The sequence below is a fragment of the Chelonia mydas genome, chromosome 3, assembly GCF_015237465.2.
Source record: "Chelonia mydas isolate rCheMyd1 chromosome 3, rCheMyd1.pri.v2, whole genome shotgun sequence".
NCBI lineage: Eukaryota > Metazoa > Chordata > Testudines > Cheloniidae > Chelonia > Chelonia mydas.
In genome coordinates, this window is record NC_057851.1 from 77317533 (window position 1) to 77335448 (window position 17916).

At 43.0% G+C, this 17916-nt stretch overlaps 1 long non-coding RNA gene across 1 annotated transcript; it reads right to left on the bottom strand.

The window, feature by feature from the left end:
• Positions 1-9880: 9880 nt before the first annotated feature.
• LOC122465012 lies at positions 9881-17577 on the bottom strand. Its single transcript, XR_006289522.1, has 2 exons — positions 17133-17577; positions 9881-10184 (listed from the first exon to the last, which is right to left on the bottom strand). It is a non-coding gene; the product is annotated as an uncharacterized LOC122465012 (long non-coding RNA).
• Positions 17578-17916: the final 339 nt, after the last annotated feature.

Consider the following 17916-nt stretch of genomic DNA (forward strand, 5'->3'; position numbering starts at 1 on the left):
ATTCTATGATTAATTGAGGAGACTTCATTCTCAACTCACCAATGCTTTTCTTGGAAGACACCAGATCAGTGTCTTTTTCCTATACTAACTGGTGTCCAATGATAAGGAAAAAAATATAAGCAGGATCACATGCTCTTCTAAACAACACAGCTTGAGAGTCACCCTGAAGGGCTTTTCAAAATATATTATGAGGGGCAGATATTAACTTTTCAGGCTCATTTTTCAGTATGGAGTGGAGTCCCAACAAGAGACTCTCAATGGCTTGTGATTCCTCTATTTTGTGTTGCCCAAATTCAGCAAAAGTACATATAAATCATAATCAGAGCAGAAGCATATTAGACTTGGAGTCCTCCCGCAGGAAAGCAGGGCCTGCATTCTTTGTTTTACATTTAGTAGTCTGAAAACACACATCTTACCAAGTTATCTAGAATGCTCTTGATTAGTGACCTATCCTCTTCATTGTTTACCACTCCCCCAATTTATGTGTCATCTGCAAACTTTATCAGTGATGATTTTGTGTTGTTTTTTCCCCCCAGATCATTGATAAAAATGTTTAATAGCGTAGGGACGATAATCAATCCCTGCAGCTACTGGGAACTAATTAAAACTCCGTAAAGAAAGAACCATTGTTTATTACATTGTCAGGGCCGGCTCTAGGGTTTTTGCCACCCCAAGCAAAAAATTTGCTCCCCCAAGCTCCGAGAGCACAACTGCCCAAGCAAAAAAAAAAAAAGGGGGGGGGGGATGGCTGGAACGCCACCCCTGGAATTGTGCCGCCCCAAGCATGTGCTTGCTTTGCTGGTGCCTAGAGCCGGTCCTGTACATTGTTCATAATTGTCTCACTGTGACCTTGTCTTTCCTCCGTCTGTTTGTTGTAGCCTGTTATCTCTTGTCTAATATGTAGATTGTAAATTCATCAGGGCAGGGATTATTTTTTCATGCAGGTACAGTGTCTAGCACTAGAGAGCTCTAATCCCTGATTGGGGTCCGTTAGTGCTACTGCAACACAAATAATAAATAGATTCCAGAGTTCTCCATATGGTATGCACTACAATAGAAGAAAGCGACCTACACCTCCCATCCCAGGGTCCTCTCATTCTGCAATTTTGCAAATAGATGGGCCCTTTTCTACACCCATAATTTGGTGGAAATGCCCTCCCCCCCATTTAAAATATCCTAGGAAGCCATCCCACCAGAAAACATTCCCAAATGTGGAACCCCATTTCGCTCCCCCACCAAGTTACACTGGCCTGAGGTGCAGGATGTACAAACATTAGTCTGGCCCTGTGCCAGTGACAGGTTTAAGGTCGGACATCCTGCAAAGACAGAAGTCAGAGCTGTCTGATGCTGCAAAAGGAGAGGTAACAGCAAATAATTCATGATAATTACACTTAAAAGCATTCCCATAGCTTAACAATTCTTCACATAAAACCACTCCGAAAAACAAAACCAGATGTCTACCCCGGCACTAATTTTACCTCACTAACAACTGCTTTCAGCCCCTGAATGATGTAGTTTTAAAATATTTTATTGGAACTATTTGTTGTATCCTTCCACCTGTAATGCCAGGTCTCTTCAATATCAGAATCCAAATTCTTGATGGCTCTAAAGTAGAAAGTTATAACAAATACATTTATAATAATCAAATAGTTACACAATAGGTTTTTTATACAGAAAACTGTCCACTTTGAAGTCTGATATTTTGGGAACTTCCACTTGCTCTATATTCCACTGGAAATGTCCCAGGGTGGCAATAATCTGAACATTTATATAAAACTGGAGTTTCAGATAACCAGGGACTTCCAGGGCTGATGAGATGGGAGAGAAAGAGGGGATGACAGTTGTACCAGTGTCCAGAATTATGGGGTGAGGCCCAAAACATCTGTAACATCTGTGTAAATAAAGTACCAGTATTTACGTTAAAAAAATCAATTCAACTGATTAGTAGAAGCAACGAGATGAATACAAGTCTGAAATATGAGTTAAAGATAAGCAAAGAGAATGCTGTAAGTCTGTGATAATAAACAATGCAGTGAAGAATAAAAGGTTTCTGTATGATTTATTTTAAGATTCTTAACTTATAATGGTGTGTTCTTGCCTTTTTTTTTTTCAGCAAATGAATCAATAATGTCATTATACTGACCTATCTTGCCAGATCACTTTCAGTTGCAAGAGTTGCTAAGTTATTAACTCTTCACTGACCCATGATTGCATGGCGGTAATTCTTCACATGTTTGACCACACTAATGATCTTTCTGCACTGGCTATAGACTCTGGCATGCAGCAAAATATTGGAAATGCAACAATCAGGTTGGGGAAAAGGTTCTGCAGAGAGATTTCATGCAGTCAGTGAAATGACGATTATGATAAATAAAGGCGGGGTGGGGGTTGGGATAGCTCCCTTTTAGGGACATCCAGCCAGCCAGCTATAAAATCGCATTTAGTAGTTGTTCTCTACTTGCTTTACCTGTAAAGGGTTAAAAAGTCTCCCTGCATAGGTAAAAGAAAGGGAGTGGGCACCTCACCAAAAGAGCCAATGGAAAGGCTAGAACTTTTTAAAATTTGGAAAAAATGTCCCCTTTGTCCATCTCTGTTGTTCTCCCGGATAGAAGGGACAGAGCAGCAATGCTGTAAGAAGCTTTGGGCCAGGTATGAAAAATCATCGGATCATACCTAGAAACTACTCATTTAAAACCCCAGATGTGTAAGTAGATCAGGAAATGTCTAGGAAGACATGATTAGGTTTATTTCTTTATGGCTAGTGGATTCCTCTGTGCTAACCCCAAATGCTTTTGTTTTGCTTGTAAACCTTTAAACTGGACCTCAAGAAAGTTATTCTTGATGTTGAATTTTTGTAAGTGGGTTTTTTAAATTTAGCAATAACCTGAGTTTTCAAATGTATTTTCTTTCTTTTTTGTTTTTCATAAAATTTACCTTTTTTAAGAACAGGATTGGATTTTGTGTCCTAAAAGGTTTGTGCACGTTTTTTAATTAGCTGGTGGCAACAGCTGATTTCCTTTGTTTTCTTTCTGAGCTCTTCCCTGGGGGGGTGGGGTAAAAGAACTTGAGGGTACCCCACGGGAAAGAATTCCCAACTGAGCCTTCCTGGGTTCTCAAAGGGGTTTTTGCACTTGGGTGGTGGCAGCATCTACCCATCCAAGGTCAGAGAAAAGCTGTAACCTTGGGAGTTTAATACAAGTCTGGAGCGCTAGTATTAATTAGTAAAATCCTTGTGGGCCCCCACCTTCTGCACTTTAAGTGCCAGAGTGGGGAAATCAGCCTTGACAGCAACAGTACTTTGGGGCCACTCTTTTCTTTGTCAGTGCATCTGAGAAACACTAATTCCTCTTTTACGTCACCAGAGATGTCAGTGGAATAAAATATTCAGAAAGTCATTGAGAGCAACTTCATCCTTTTCCTGAAAGGTCCATAGAAATTCAATGTTTTGACAGAAACATGCAAATGCAGCAAAACACCTTTTGAGGCCACCTATGACAAAGTCCACAAGGAGAAAGAAAATACGGTCCGAAAGACGGTCCTTTACAGGCTTGTCTTGATCACCTCCATCATCTCCTCTGTTTTTGGATGGGTGTATTGCTCCTAGAGGATTGATGTCAATGTTTGCTGCAACACATGCTTTGTAAATTTAATTCCAGTTCTCATACAATTGTTCAGTGAGAAGACCCTCAATGTTGTCTCTTTCAACATCAAGCATAGCATCTCAGTGCTGAAGGACCAGATTCTTTTCACTGATGGGGATTAGAATTTTCAGCCAAACTGAGGCAAATAGAACACTTAAATTTTGACATGTATTTTACTAGACTAGGAATATCACTTCTGCTTTTAGCAGTCAGGCTCAATTCAGTCAACTCATTCTATGTCACTTGTAAGCCTTTCAGGTTCTTGGCAAAAGAATGCACACAATCAATATGTGCAGTCCACCATGTACTACACATTGAATGGAGTTAATCAGGAACATTTTTTTCAAAATTTCCCATCACTGTCAACTTGTGTTAAAAATCTTGTACAATGACTGGAGATATCCAAAGAATATACTGTAATACAGCCAATGGACAACTCAGCTGAGTCAGCATGACCAAGTTCAGTGTATGTGATGCACACGTGTCGGGGGCGGGGGGGGGGGGGGTTGAAAAGTGCCTGAGGATTCAGTCAAAGAAGCCTGAGCTCTAGTGTACTTCCTGGCATATTGGCACCATTCTCATAAAGACAGAGTTAGGAATCTAATTCATGTTCTGCTGTGATGTTGTGAATCAGTACAGCTATTTCCTCATCAGTCTTCTTGGTCAAGTCTCTCAAGCACAAAAATTGTTCCTGAATCACAAAGTATTGAATACCAGCAAGTATTTGAGGAATGTTTGTTCCTTGTGGGAGCTGGGTGGTGTTGCACTGGAAATTATTGAAAAGCATGTGGCTTATTTAACCTCATCTAGGATTGTTTTCATGACTTCTCTGTGCATTCTTGAATAAAATTTATTTTGGCTCTCAGGTAGTAAGTAATGTACCTGAACTCTCTGATGTTACACCTGTGCCTTTTACCCACAGTCAGCATAGTTACTGAAAATCTGGCCATGCTTGGCTAATGAATCAATAATACCCAAGAAATTGCCATTGGATTTATCACTCAGCTTGCAACTTGTGCCACAGAAAGCTAATCCTCATTCTCCAAGAAACAAAATAACATCTAAAATACATTTCAGAATTTTCTTCCACTTTTCTTTTACATTTGCAAAATTTGTCTCCAATAACTAGTGGATGGTTTTATCACCTTTCAATCTTCTTGGGTCCATCCATTTAATACGGCAAGCTCTGTGTGTGCTGTTTTTTCCATAGTCAGGGATTCACCTATACAGCTGGTGCCAGCTGCAACCTGCAGTCCACCCAATTAGCTTGGCTAATGTTGGAAGAACACCTTGTGTTGTTGCACCCTGTGGGAAAAGTTGACCTGGAATGCAATAAATAGCATGTCACATCACACTATCCAGACATGGTCAACTATTTCTCTGTTAGGAAGAGTAAAGGGGAGAAGTGCATAAGGAAACAGCTTTTCTTTGGTATCCCTTTCTGGATGGATTTTTATCTTCCAGTTATGAAGCACAAGTCTACCTATCTATGTCATCCTGTTTTACAGATCCTGCACTTGAAAGGATGTTCTCAGTGGAAAAATGAGGTAGTTCACGTCCATCCTTATCCTATAGATGTTGTTTCTTCTTCTCCTAGTCCTGGTCTAGATGAAGTGCATCAGGAGGAGGATTACTGTCAACTTTCTCTTCTTCACCACTCCCTAATTTCCATCCAAAGCATTCTAAAGTTTGATGTTGTGAAGGCAAAGGCTCTAACAGGGTTCAAAAAAGAACTAGATAAGTTCATGGAGGATAGTTCCATCAATGGCTATTAGCCAGGATGAGCAGGGATGGTGTCCGTAGCCTCTGTTTGCCAGAAGCTGGGAATGAGCGACAGGGGATGGATCACTTGATGATTTCCTGTTCTGTTCATTCCCTCTGAAGCACCTGGCATTGGCCACTGTTGGAAGATAAGATACTGGGCTAGATGGACCTTTGGTCTGACCCAGTATGGCCATTTTTATGTTTTTAAAGTTATTTTCCCTGCTTCTTGTTCTGCAATTTTTCTCTGCTTTTCCTTTCTTTTTTTCCCCTGAACCTGACTTGTATATACTTGTATTTGACTGAATTCAACTCTATGAGGGTAAACAAAGTTCAGTGCTGTGTTGCCAGCATAAATGCAATGTTTCAACATGGTTTTACAAAAGGTAGATCGTGCCAGACCAACCTGATCTCCCTCTTTGAGAAGATCACTGATTTTTTAGACAAAGGAAATACAATAAATCTAATCTACCTGGATTTCAGTAAGGCATTTGATACAATTCCACATGGGAAATTATTAATTAAATTGGAGAAGATAAGGATTAATATGAGAATTGAAAGGTGGATAAGGAACTGGTTTAAGGGGAGACAACAACAGGTCATACTGAAAGGTGAACTGTCAGGCTGGAGGGAGGTTACTGGTGGAGTTCCTCAGGGATTAGTTTTGGGACCAATTTTATTACTGACTTTGGCACAAAAAGTGAGAGCACGCTAATGAAATTTGTGGATGACACAACGTTGGGAACTACTGCCAATAGGGAGGAGGACTGGAATATCTTGTATGATATTCCAGTCCTCCTCCCTGTTGGCAATAGTTCTGGGCACCTTGTAAACTGGAATAATAGAAATGAGAAATGAGATTTAATAGTGAAAAGTGCATTTAGGAACTAATAAGAATTTTTGCTATATGCTGGGGACATATCAGTTGGAAGTGACAAAGAAGGAGAAAGACCTGGGTGTATTAGTCATCCTGTGATCAACTATGAGCTGCCAATGTGATGCAGCTGTGATAAAGGCTAATGCAGTCCTAGGATGCATCAGGTGAGGTATTTCCAATAGAGACAGGGTAGTCACTCTCGCACCATTATACAAAGCACTGGTGAGACCTCATCGGGAATACTGTGTTTAATTCTGGTCTCCCGTGGTCAAGAAAGAAGTCAAACTGGAACACATGCAGAGAAGGGCTACTAGGATGATCCAAGGAATGGAAAACCTATCTTATGAGAGGAGTCTCAAGGAGCTTGGCTTATTTAGCCTAACTGAAAGAAGGCTGAGGGGAGATATGATTGTTCTCTATAAATACAACAGAGGGATAAATACCAGGGAGGGAGAGGAGTTAAGTACCAATGTGGACACAAGAACAAATGGATATAAACTGGCCATCAACAAGTTTAAGCTTGAAATTAGGTGAAGGTTTCTAACCATCAGAGGATCGAAGTTCTGAAACAGCCTTCCAAGGGGAGCAGTGGGGGGGAAAAAATGAACTGGCTTCAAGACTGAGCTTAATAAGTTTATGAAGGGACTAGTATGATGAGATTGCCTAAAATGGCATGTCGCTGATCTGCAACAGCTAGTGACAAATACTTCCAATGGCTGGTGATAGGACATTAGATAGGGAGCACTCTAAGTCACTACAGACAGTTCTTTCCCAGGTATCTGCCTGGGGGGTCTTGCCCACATGCTCAGGGTCTAACTGACCACCATATTTGGGGTCGGGAAGGAATTTTCCCTGGGAGATTTTCACCTTCCTCTTCAGCATAGGACACAGGTTACTTGCAGGTTTAAACTAGTGTAAATTGTGGATTCTCTGTAACTTGAAGTCTTTAAATCATGATTTGAGGATTCAGTAACTCAGCCAGAGGTTAGGAGTCTATTAGAGGAGTGGGTGGCTGAGTTTCTGGGGCCTGCAATGTGCAGGGTCAGACTAGATTATCACAATGGTCCTTTCTGACCTTAAAGTCTAGGAGTCTCTGACAACATGGAAAATGTCCCTACATCTAGGGCAGTGGCTACCAAACAGTGGTTTCCAATCAGAGCTGCTGCCAAGCTCTCTCTCTCTCTTTCACCTGCTCTTCCCCTACCTCCTGTGGGAGGGGATGGCTCCTCCTCTCCCTGCAGCATGCCAATGAGAAAGGGGAAGGAGGAAGCCCTTGGAGCAGTCCTTCCCCCGGCCTAGAAGTGGGAGCGGGGACTGGGAACCCTGAAGCAGTCACCCCTGGCCTGGGAAATGGTGGTGAAGAACCCTAGGAGCAGAGTTAAGCAGGGTGAACAAAATTGATGGGGCACTGGGAGCTGAAGTGGGCACATGGGGCCAGAATTATGGAAATGGGGGCGGGGGGCAGCCTGGAATGCCTAGTTTTTAGATTCCACAGTCACAGAAGAATGGTGCATTTTACAAAGCCAGCTTCCCCTGCAATGTTGTGGGATGGCCTCCACCTACCAACACAAAGAAGTTCCACAAGACTGCAGCAAATGTAGCTATATTTTTCCCTTTTCAAATGAACTTTTTTTTATTATTAAATGCTGCTCATTTTGACTGTGGAGTTAAATATTTGTTCCAATACAATGGTCAAGCTAGCAGAAATATTGCAAACGGAACACAATTTAAAACTGAGAAAATAGCACTATGGGGTGCTTAAAGATTTGTCCTTACACGAGGAAACCAGTGTTTCATTTTGCAGCTGATATAAGCAGCAAAAGGACTTTCTCCCCCCAGAGAATCTTTTTGAAGGCTGGAGGTGTATGACTGCATCTGTTGTTCCAGCAGAAGGCTTTAAAATACACTGTACCGCTGGCGGAGGGAATGGGGGAGGGGGAATAAAGCTATTTCAATCTATGAATAAAAATTCTGGCATACAGATACAAAGTGTATTTTATTAAAATAATTCAGCACCCCCTGACTACCTAAAGTAATCCTACCCAGAATAACTCCAAGATGAGTGACCATATTTTGGAAAAAAAACAGTTGTCATGTATTGGATTGAGAATCACAGCCTGTAAGAAGGAAGGAAAGATCCCAGATTTTCTTAGGCAGAGACTGTGTAAGTAACAGACTGGATCTAAAAAGATCAGCTCTAGTTCAGCTACGAGGTGTTGGGCTCGATAGAGTTAAGGACTGGGTAAAATTCTATGGTCTGAGTTATTTATCCAGGTGGCCAGTCAAGATGATCACAATGGTCTCTTTTGGCCTTAAATTCTATGGCCGAGGACTTGGTTTATATAAGACATTGGACATAAAAATAGATTTAAAGGAAGGGTTGGATCAAAAAGTCGCCAGAAAGGAAAAGGGATTACAGAGTTAGCACTGATGCACTAGCCAAGTAATCAGTGTCCTTTTCTTTTGGATGGAAACTTCATGATTGCTATCGATCTTTCACCTCGACGTTGGATTAGTGCAGTATACTCCACATGGCACTAAGCCTTTCAGCCCTCTGAAGACTACAGACAGTAGAAATGCAGTTGCCCACCTATCAAGCAGTATTTCTGAAAGGAAACACACTACCCCATAATCTGAAGGTTAGGAACTCTGTTTTAACCTACAAAGTCCTAGATAGTTTGTGATCTACCTGCCTTATAAACTGCCTCTCACCTCCCGATTCCATGGCAGGTGTGTTTTTCTGATGTGCTGAAGGTAAAAAAACCCCAACTGCAAATGATGGGGTCTGCTGAGAGGATGGTCTTCTTAGGGCAATTTCTGAACTTGAATGTATTTCTTTCTTACCTTTCCCCATTGGCTCACCAGATCCAAAGGTGACTGTCTCCAAAGCAGACTGCAAGAACATCTGCTCTTCAGTGAAATGGGATGATTCATTAGCTACTGTGTTTTGCCACTAAAGGCATTGGGTTGTGGGAGGGAGAGGGTCAGCAACTGATGTCTGGGAAAATATTTTGTTGGCAGGGTGCCATTTTCTAGTGTTGATCAATGTATTAAACTATAGCTAGATTAATAAAATTCCTGGTTAATTTTTTTTTTGTATTACAGTAGCACATAGAGGCCCCATGGGCCCATTGAGATCCTTATTGTACAAACATAATAAGATAACCCCCTGCCTCAAAGAACTTGCAATATCGAAAGACCAAAACACACACACCCAAAAAACACTGTGGAAGAAAAACATGCACGAAGAGACAAAAGTGACTTGACCAGATCAGTAGCAAAGCCAGGAATAGAACTGCAGTGTCCTGAGGCCCAATGCACTACCTGCAATCACTGGACCATGCTGCTTCTCAAGCATAAAGACAGCTGAAAGAGGCTAAAAGCCCTTACTGCCTCTGTGGAGCAAGGCAGTCAAAACTTGTATAACTGGAGGCAAGTTAGTCACTTTCCTGACTGGGCTGATTTGAAGCAGAAGCAAGATCTGCAGCCTAACACTTCAAGGAAAGGCCAGGGATGTTTTCTGTGGAATGGGGTCTGCAATGAGAACAGGGTTACTTATTTTTATGCTACTGAAAAAAGTACACATAGCTAAGAGCTGTAATTCAATTAACGTAATGATCTCTTCAATAGTCTAAATCAAATCAAAATATTAATACAAATTATTGCAACGTATTGGAAAAGGATGACTTTTTACATTAAAGGGTTATCATAGTTTTTAATGCACTTTTTCATTACCTCAGCTCACTTTGCATTTGATAACACTATTATTAGAGTCACAGCAGATCATCATCAAATAGAAAAGAAACCTTAATGAATTTTAAAAAGGCTGTAAGTAGGCTTGTCCAGTCTTTTGAATATCATTCTTAAACCACCAGGACCTGTTCAAAGCAACACAGATTCCAGCTCTGTTCAAAAAAGTCATTTCCATCAAGAATGATAAACTTAATGCAAGAAAGAACCGTCTGTTTGAATTTCAACTAGCTTGAGTTTCAATCTTTGTATGGAAATTGCTTTAGAGTAAGGTCAGGAGAGATTCTCTCTTCTTAAAGGGAAGACAGACTACCACTGTTCTAAGTAGTTTTTAAACCACACACACACACAATTAATATTTCAAAGGCCTTTTCTAGACTAGGAAGGTAGGGTTGAAAATGTTTGAGCTAGGTAAGGCTCAAAGGTGTAGATGTGGTAATGAACCATTAAGTTCTCTGCCCGCAGAATTTATGTTCACAGGAGTTACCATAAATAACCTAGTCATTTTTAATTATAAAGGCTCCTAATAGTCAAAGAATGATGCACTCTAAGAAGGGGAGTTCTTTCATATTGGCAACCTGTGCCCCATCACTAGAAGCCCAATAGGCTACAGCAAACACTGTAGAAAAAAATGCATCTCACAGCAGGGTAGGAAAAACTCACGCTAAGCAAAAAACTCTCTGCTGAATTAGCAAAAGGCCCACTATAGACTGGAGTCAATTGTAAAGAAACAAACCCTGCCAAACCCCATTTATTGGTCTTTCCTTTCTCTCCAGGTGGCTCTCCCAGTCTCTGTGGTTGTGAACTTTTACACTCCAAACAGGGGGTGGGGAGAAGGGGAAAATCTCCAGACTCAAGAATTTCTTTACCTCAGGGAGACCTGGCCAGTCCTCCCACTCACCAGCTAGACCAGGGGTGACCAACCTGAGCCTGAGAAGGAGCCAGAATTTACCAATCTACATTGCCAAAGAGCCACAGTAATACGTCAGCAGTTCCCCATCAGCCCCCCCGGCCCGTGCCTTCCTTGCATTGGCAGCTCCACCAATCAGCGCCTCCCCCTCCCTCCCTGCACCTCCTGATCAGCTGTTTCGTGGTGTGCGGGAAGCTTGGAGGGGAAGGAGAGAGGGCAGAAAAGGGTGGAGTGGGGCAGGGCCTGTGGCAGAGCAGCGAGCACCCCTTGGCACATTGGAAAGTTGGCGCCTGTAGCTCCAGCCCCGGAGTCGGTGCCTATACAAGGAGCCGTACATTGACTTCTGAAGAGCCGCATGTGGCTCTGGACCACAGGTTGGCCACCCCTGAGCTAGAAGTATCTATGGCCGAAGTGTCCCCATCATGTCAGACAGTAATTCTCAGAGCCCTGAGACCTAATTTCTCACAGGCATCATTCTACCAGGGCAAACAACCCTTTGTAGTCTGCTTCCTGCCTTTAATTTCCTGTTTCTCCCCTGCTCATGCCATCCAGCTGGAGTGTTTCTGGCAGATTTTGCAAGGCAAAGCTCATTGCAGTGCCTATCTGTAGGTCAGATCATTAACCCAGTCCTGCGTGGGGTTTGTATATCCTATCATATATTGCCATTCTGCACTGCAATAGCACACAAATATTCAGAACAAGTCCAAATCCTAACAAAACCTGCATCTATTTACATTCCTAGCAGTATGGGGTATGCTTGGAAGCATTAGTCTTTAAATATTTGTATAGTAGACTCACAATATATAGTATATTTCTAGCATTAAATGCACAGACAAAGCACATTAGCCACTTGTGTATTTGTTGAAATCTTTGCACATCCACCCTACCCCCCCATATCACTCTTCAAATATGCAGAGTTTTCTTTCCACTTCACATAATTTGTAGACCAAGATGTTTTTTTATATTGGACAATGCTAGGGTTCAGTTTCCTGTCACCAAAGTGTTTAAATTTGACTTGACAGTAGCAATTGCTTTTTAATCTAAGCAAACTGATCTGTCAAAGGCAATCAGTACAGTGAAGTTATCCCTGGAGAATCCTAATAATCCAACAGTTGAACTCTTGGCATAGAATGTCACAAGCACTTAATGCAGTACGTATATACAGCTGCACAACATTCCTACACACAAACTACAGGCTCAGTTGTGCACCACTGAATAGTTCCGGCACTTCCTATGAAACAATATACCTGGTTTTGGCCTTTGTCTATTTCTAATTATATTAGTATGAAATTCTCAGGCAAAAATAAGGACACATTCAATGCCATGAAGATATTTATTACTAAGCTTCTAAATCAGTTAATATTCAAAAAGTGTTTGAGAGAGCTCTCCCTCGGGGCAGAGGGGTATTTTTGTTAGGAGTAAGAAGGTACAGTGTTTGGCAACTAATCTGATGGGAAGGAAGTCAAGGTGGCTAGAAAACTGGCCTTAGAGGAAACATCTCTTGATGGCTCATTACAGCCCCCCGACATTTAGGTCCCAATCCTGCAGACACTAAGGTATGCGTTGCACTCTAAATGCGTGAGAAGGTCATTGAAAAGGAATGTGTTCTACCCACATGACATGGCACAAAGGGAAAGATTAGAAATAATGGGCATCTATAACTTTCTTTGCAATCAAAATAGAATGGAAAATTTTTGACCTTCAAATCAAAGCTGTCATGGTCTCAAAATTACAAATTAAACATTTTACTCACTCGAGCCATCATCTTAACTCAGTGGTTTATGTCGAAGTTTTTATCTTACTTAAAATAGCTGAGCTATCTTTAAGTAAACTAAAAGAACTGCAAAATAAACGGCCGCATTATTTCCTAGCTTCCCCCCACCCCTCATTCTGTGGTCCCCCTTGTCTGTACACGATGCTTAGTCAGTAGAGAAGTTAGTTCCTGGATTTAAATTTTGCTGATCTTAGACAAACTGGAGTGGGTTTCTTGAATTGGTTTGTGTACTGTATACCTATAAAACAGATCACGGTCTCTACCCTATCGCTGTGTATTACCTCTGGTCATAAACCGATGTGTTGAACTGAAGAGAATACTTGTATTCTTACAGCCCAAGGACCCCTAAGGAACTTGAATTATTTTAATTTGAAGTTTAATTTTAACTTGACTCCTAATATCAATTTACAGCTGCAAGTGGCTAATTTTATGTTTTAACTGGACAAATAACTCTGTTGTGTGGCATGCTCAGAAGTTCATTGTACCATCTCATGTGTAAAAAAGTTACTCTGGGGTTTACTAAAGTGCCGGTGATTTCAAAAGGTTCACTGAAAAGTTATCCAGTTTCAAAACACTGTACAAGCTAATAAAGACATAAATTCAGTACAAAAATCTCTCGGTCCATGCTGAAAACAAAGCTTCCTTTTCTCTGCGCAAAAGTAGCTCAGTTACAAGTAATTAAAAAAAAAAAAACCAAGAAAGTTAGATTCCTCACAGCCTGGAAGAAATAATCAAATTTACAGTACTTTGCATTCTCTTTAATGTGTTTATTTCATTTTATAAACATAATTAAGAAAATAGTACAAGCTTGCTTGAAAAACACAAAGCAGATTTTTCCCTTGTGCAACTGTCTCCCCAATTCCCCATTCTCTGTCCCAAGGGCCTCAGATTAATTCAAAAAATACTTAGAAATGGGCCACAGGCCACCACACCTGTATAGCTTGGCACTGAGACAAAGCACATAGCTCCTTCTCCCTCAGTTCTTGTTTAGCAGCCTGTTGACTGACCTTGCAATCAGCCACACAGCTGGGTTTTTCAAACATTTTTCTGAAGCGGGAGGAAAGTTTTCTCTAAGACTGTGTCATCTCAGGAATAAGAAAAGGAAAACACAGAGGGAACTGAGCACTTAACAGTGGGAAACAGGAGATTCCAAAAACAACAGCCAGTTGCTAAATGACCACTTTAGGGCTGCCGATGCTTGGCTCTGTTAAATGTAAAGGGTCTGCCCCAGAAAGGTTCCCTGGGGAAAAGGTTCCTATTGGAGGACAACCCTGAAAACCTTGTGTAACTTGTCTACTGACAGCAGCCAGTGCCAGATTCTTCAGAGGGAATTAACAGAACAGAGAAGTTATCAAGTGATCCATCCCTGGCTGTCTAGTGCCAGCTTCTGGCAGTCAGTTGTTTAGGGACACCCAGATCATGGGGTTGTATCCCTGCCCATCCTGGCTAATAGCCATTGGTGGACCTAGCCTCCATGAGCTTATCTAATTCTTTTTTGAACCCAGTTATAGTTTTGGCCTTCACAACATCCCCAGGCAATGAGTTCCACAGATTGGTTCTGTGAAGAAATACTTCCTCGTGTTTATTTTAAACCTGCTGCCTATTAATTTCATTGTGTGACCCCTAATTCTTGTGTTATGTGAAAGGGTAAATAGCACTTCCCTATTCACTTTCTCCACATCATTCATAATTTTATAGACCTCTATCATAACCCCCTTTAATCATCTCTTTTCTAAGATGAATGGGCCTAGTTTTTTTAATATCACCTTGTATGGAAGCTGTTCTATATCACTAATTATTGTTGTTGCTCATCTCTGTACTTTTCCCAATTTCTAATATATCTTTCCTGAGATGGGACGATGCAGTATTCATTAATACATAGATTTCTATAGTGGCATTATGATTTTTTTTGTCATATTATCTATCCCTTTCCTTATAGTTCCTAACATTCTGTTAGCTTTTTTTTAAATGCCGCTGCACATTGAACAGATATTTTCAGAGAACTATCCCCAAAACTTCAAGATCTCTTTCTCGAGTGCTAATTTAGAACCCATCATTTTGTATGTATAATTGGGATTATGTTTTGCAATGTGCATTACTTTGCATTTATCATCATTGAATTCATCTGTCATTCTGTTGTCCAATCAGAGTTTTGAGAGATCCCTTTGTAACTCATCACAGTCAGCTTTGGACTTATCTTGAGAAATTTTGTATCCTCTGCAAATTTTTCCACCTCACACCCTTTCCCAGATCATTTATGAATATGTTGAACAATCCAGGTCCTACTACAGGTCCTTGAGGTGCCCACAATTTAGCTTCTTTCCATTTTGAAAGCTAACCATTTATGCCTACCCTTTGTTTCCCATCTTTTAACCAGTTACTGATCATGAGAAGACCTTCTCTTTTATTCCATGACTGCGTAGTTTGCTAAAGAGCCTTTGGGGAGGGATCTTGTCAAAGGCTTTCTGAAAGTCCAAGTACAATATATCCACTAGATTGCCCTTGTTCTCATGTTGACACCCTCAGAAATTCTAATAGATTGGTGAGGCATGATTTCCCTTTCTAAAAGCCATGTTGACTCTTCCCTAACATACTGTATAGGAAGCTGTAGCAAAGTGCAGCAGGGCCCCTCTGGCTCCTGCCTCTGCTAGGTCCACAAAGTCACTCTGAGACCTTGGGGTAGTCACCACTGATGCAGTTTGTTCACAGACTTCTTCCCACCACCGTTTCACCATGTACAGTTGGCCCTTCAGGCTAGAGGGAGGGAAGAGCTACTTCCCCACTTCCACTCCCTGCCTTTTCCCTTTCTTTCTGCTTCCCTTCCCTTTCTTTTCCCCTTGACTTCCTTCCCCTGAGGCTTTTATATAGCCCCAGGCTAATTAGGCAACAGCTGTCTCTGCTTCCCCAATTAGGGCCAGGTCATCTCCAGCCCGCTCTAATTTAGTTCCCTAAAAAGAAGCTGGCACAACAGAGGGCTGAATCAGCAACGTTTTGCCCAGCACCCTGTCACACACCTCCCCACCTTCTCCAACTGCCTGGTTCGCCCCTCCATGTCCTCCCCTTCCTCTACCGAGGGGGAGAGGGCTTTATGGGGGAGTCTCTTTCCCTCTTTCAGGTCAATTCCAGGGTTTGCAAACTACACTATGTGGGGTGGACGGCCCCACAGCTCTGCTGAAACCCACAGGTCCTTGTGCCATTCACAGAACCTGAGTGTTCCCCATTTTTCCCCCCTTCCCTTCTGTCATGGGTTTGTGGTTGGTCCCAGCCCTCTCTCAGACACTCAGGGCCTCCTGTCTCCAAAGCTTGTCCACTGCGGCCTGGGTCTCTTCCTTTAGGAGTCTGCTAATAAGGGCCTCTGCTGGGCCTTGCTCTCCAGTCAAAGACCCTGGGATGGACATTTCGTCCATACCTTTCCTCTCCCTTTTCAGGCTCTGTTGGCTTTTTTGCTTGGGGGTCTCTACCCCCATCCTCAGGGAATCTCCTCTTTTTCTTATCTTGGGCTCGAGGGGCACCTGGGGCATACGGTATTGCCTCCTATCCCCAGGGATGCATTCTATGTCCATCTTCTCACCAGGAATCCATCAGTGTGGCCTCACCAGCTTCCTTTGTACCAGAGAGCAGGCCAAGGCAGAGTCCACCAAGCATTGCTGGGGTTTCCTCCCCACCATTATTGTAATGGTGGACAGCTTCCGCCCCTTCCCCTGCCCTCCAACATTTGCCCAGCCATAATCCATGTCCGGGCAATCCCCCTTCTTGTGTCCCGGTCATCTGCACTGCCAGAGACAGCCAGTCTGAACCCCATGGGGGCCTCTTGGGAATCCTCCTGTTTCTTCTTTGGGCCCTTCCCGGGTGGGGGTTCTCTGGACCGTCTCCCAGTCTCCACTTCCCTGCTCGGCCATCCCTCCTTCCTGGTGATGTCGGCCTCCACATGCTCCTCCGTAAGCTTTACAGCAACCTCGACCATATTCGGCTGGTGCCTCCTTACCCACACCTGTATGTTCTCGGGGAGGCCCCATAAAAACTGCTCTAGGATGAGCTTATCCATGATCTCCCCCACTGTCTGGGCATCCGGCCTCAGCAGCAGATGGTCCAGTCCATTAACTTTTGGGCAAATGACCGAGGCCGCAACCCCCCCCCCCCCCCCACCTACCTACCTCACCAACCAGAACTTCTGGTGGTACTTCTCTGCGGACACAATCTAGGATGGCTGCCTTTACCGCTTCACAATTCCATGTAGGCTGCTTGGCCTTCGCCGGCTAGGTAGAGAACCAGTCGCAGGGCTCAGGTTGCCCTGTCCCATCCAGCCCCCATAGCTACTAGTTCAGATACGCCTAGGAAAGCATCGGGGTCATCGGTCAGGCCCATTTTACACAGTCCTAAGCCCAGTACCCGAACACCATCCCCTCCCATGAGACTCACCACTTTCTGCAAGAGCTGCTGTTGGATGCCGGCCTGCTCCCAAATGAAGTCCTGCAGGCTCTTCTGCTGTTCTGCCTTCCAGGTGAGCAAGGCCTGTCTCTCCAGCTGCTAGGCTTGCTGAAAACTCTGCATTGCCTTCTTCACCTCCTCTTGCTGCTTGACCAGCCATTGCAGGGTCTCCTCCATCTCCGGGCTACCAAACACTTGCTCTAGCATGGAATCCTGGACAAGCCCCCATTTGTAGCCGAGCATGGGAAGGCCCCTCAGGCTCCTGCTTCTGCTAAGTCCACAAAGTCACTCTGAGACTCTCGAGTTAGTCACCACTAGTGCAGTTTATTCATAAGCTTGTTCCCACCATGTAAAGTTGGCCCTTCACCATCTACAGATGGGAGGGAAGCGCTACCTCCCCTCTTCCACTCCCTGCCTTTTCTTTCTGCTCCCCCCCTTGGCTTCCTTCCCCTGAGGCTTTTATACAGCCCCAAGCTAATTAGGCAACAGCTGTCTCTGCTTCCCCAATTAGGGCCAGGTCATCTCCAGCCAGCTCTAATTTATTCCCCTAAATGACAGCTAGCATGACAGAGGGCTGAATCAGCAACCCTTTGCCCAGCACCCTCTAACAGAAGCCTCTATGCCTAACTCAGGCTTTGTAGGTTCCATTGGTGTTCTAGTGGTTTTATAAATCAGGCACTGCAAAGCTCAGCATCACAATGCCTAAGTCCCTTTGTGGATTCAGGCCTCAGTTAAAGCTGTAGTGACCTATGCTTTTAGCTTTGGAGATGACGGC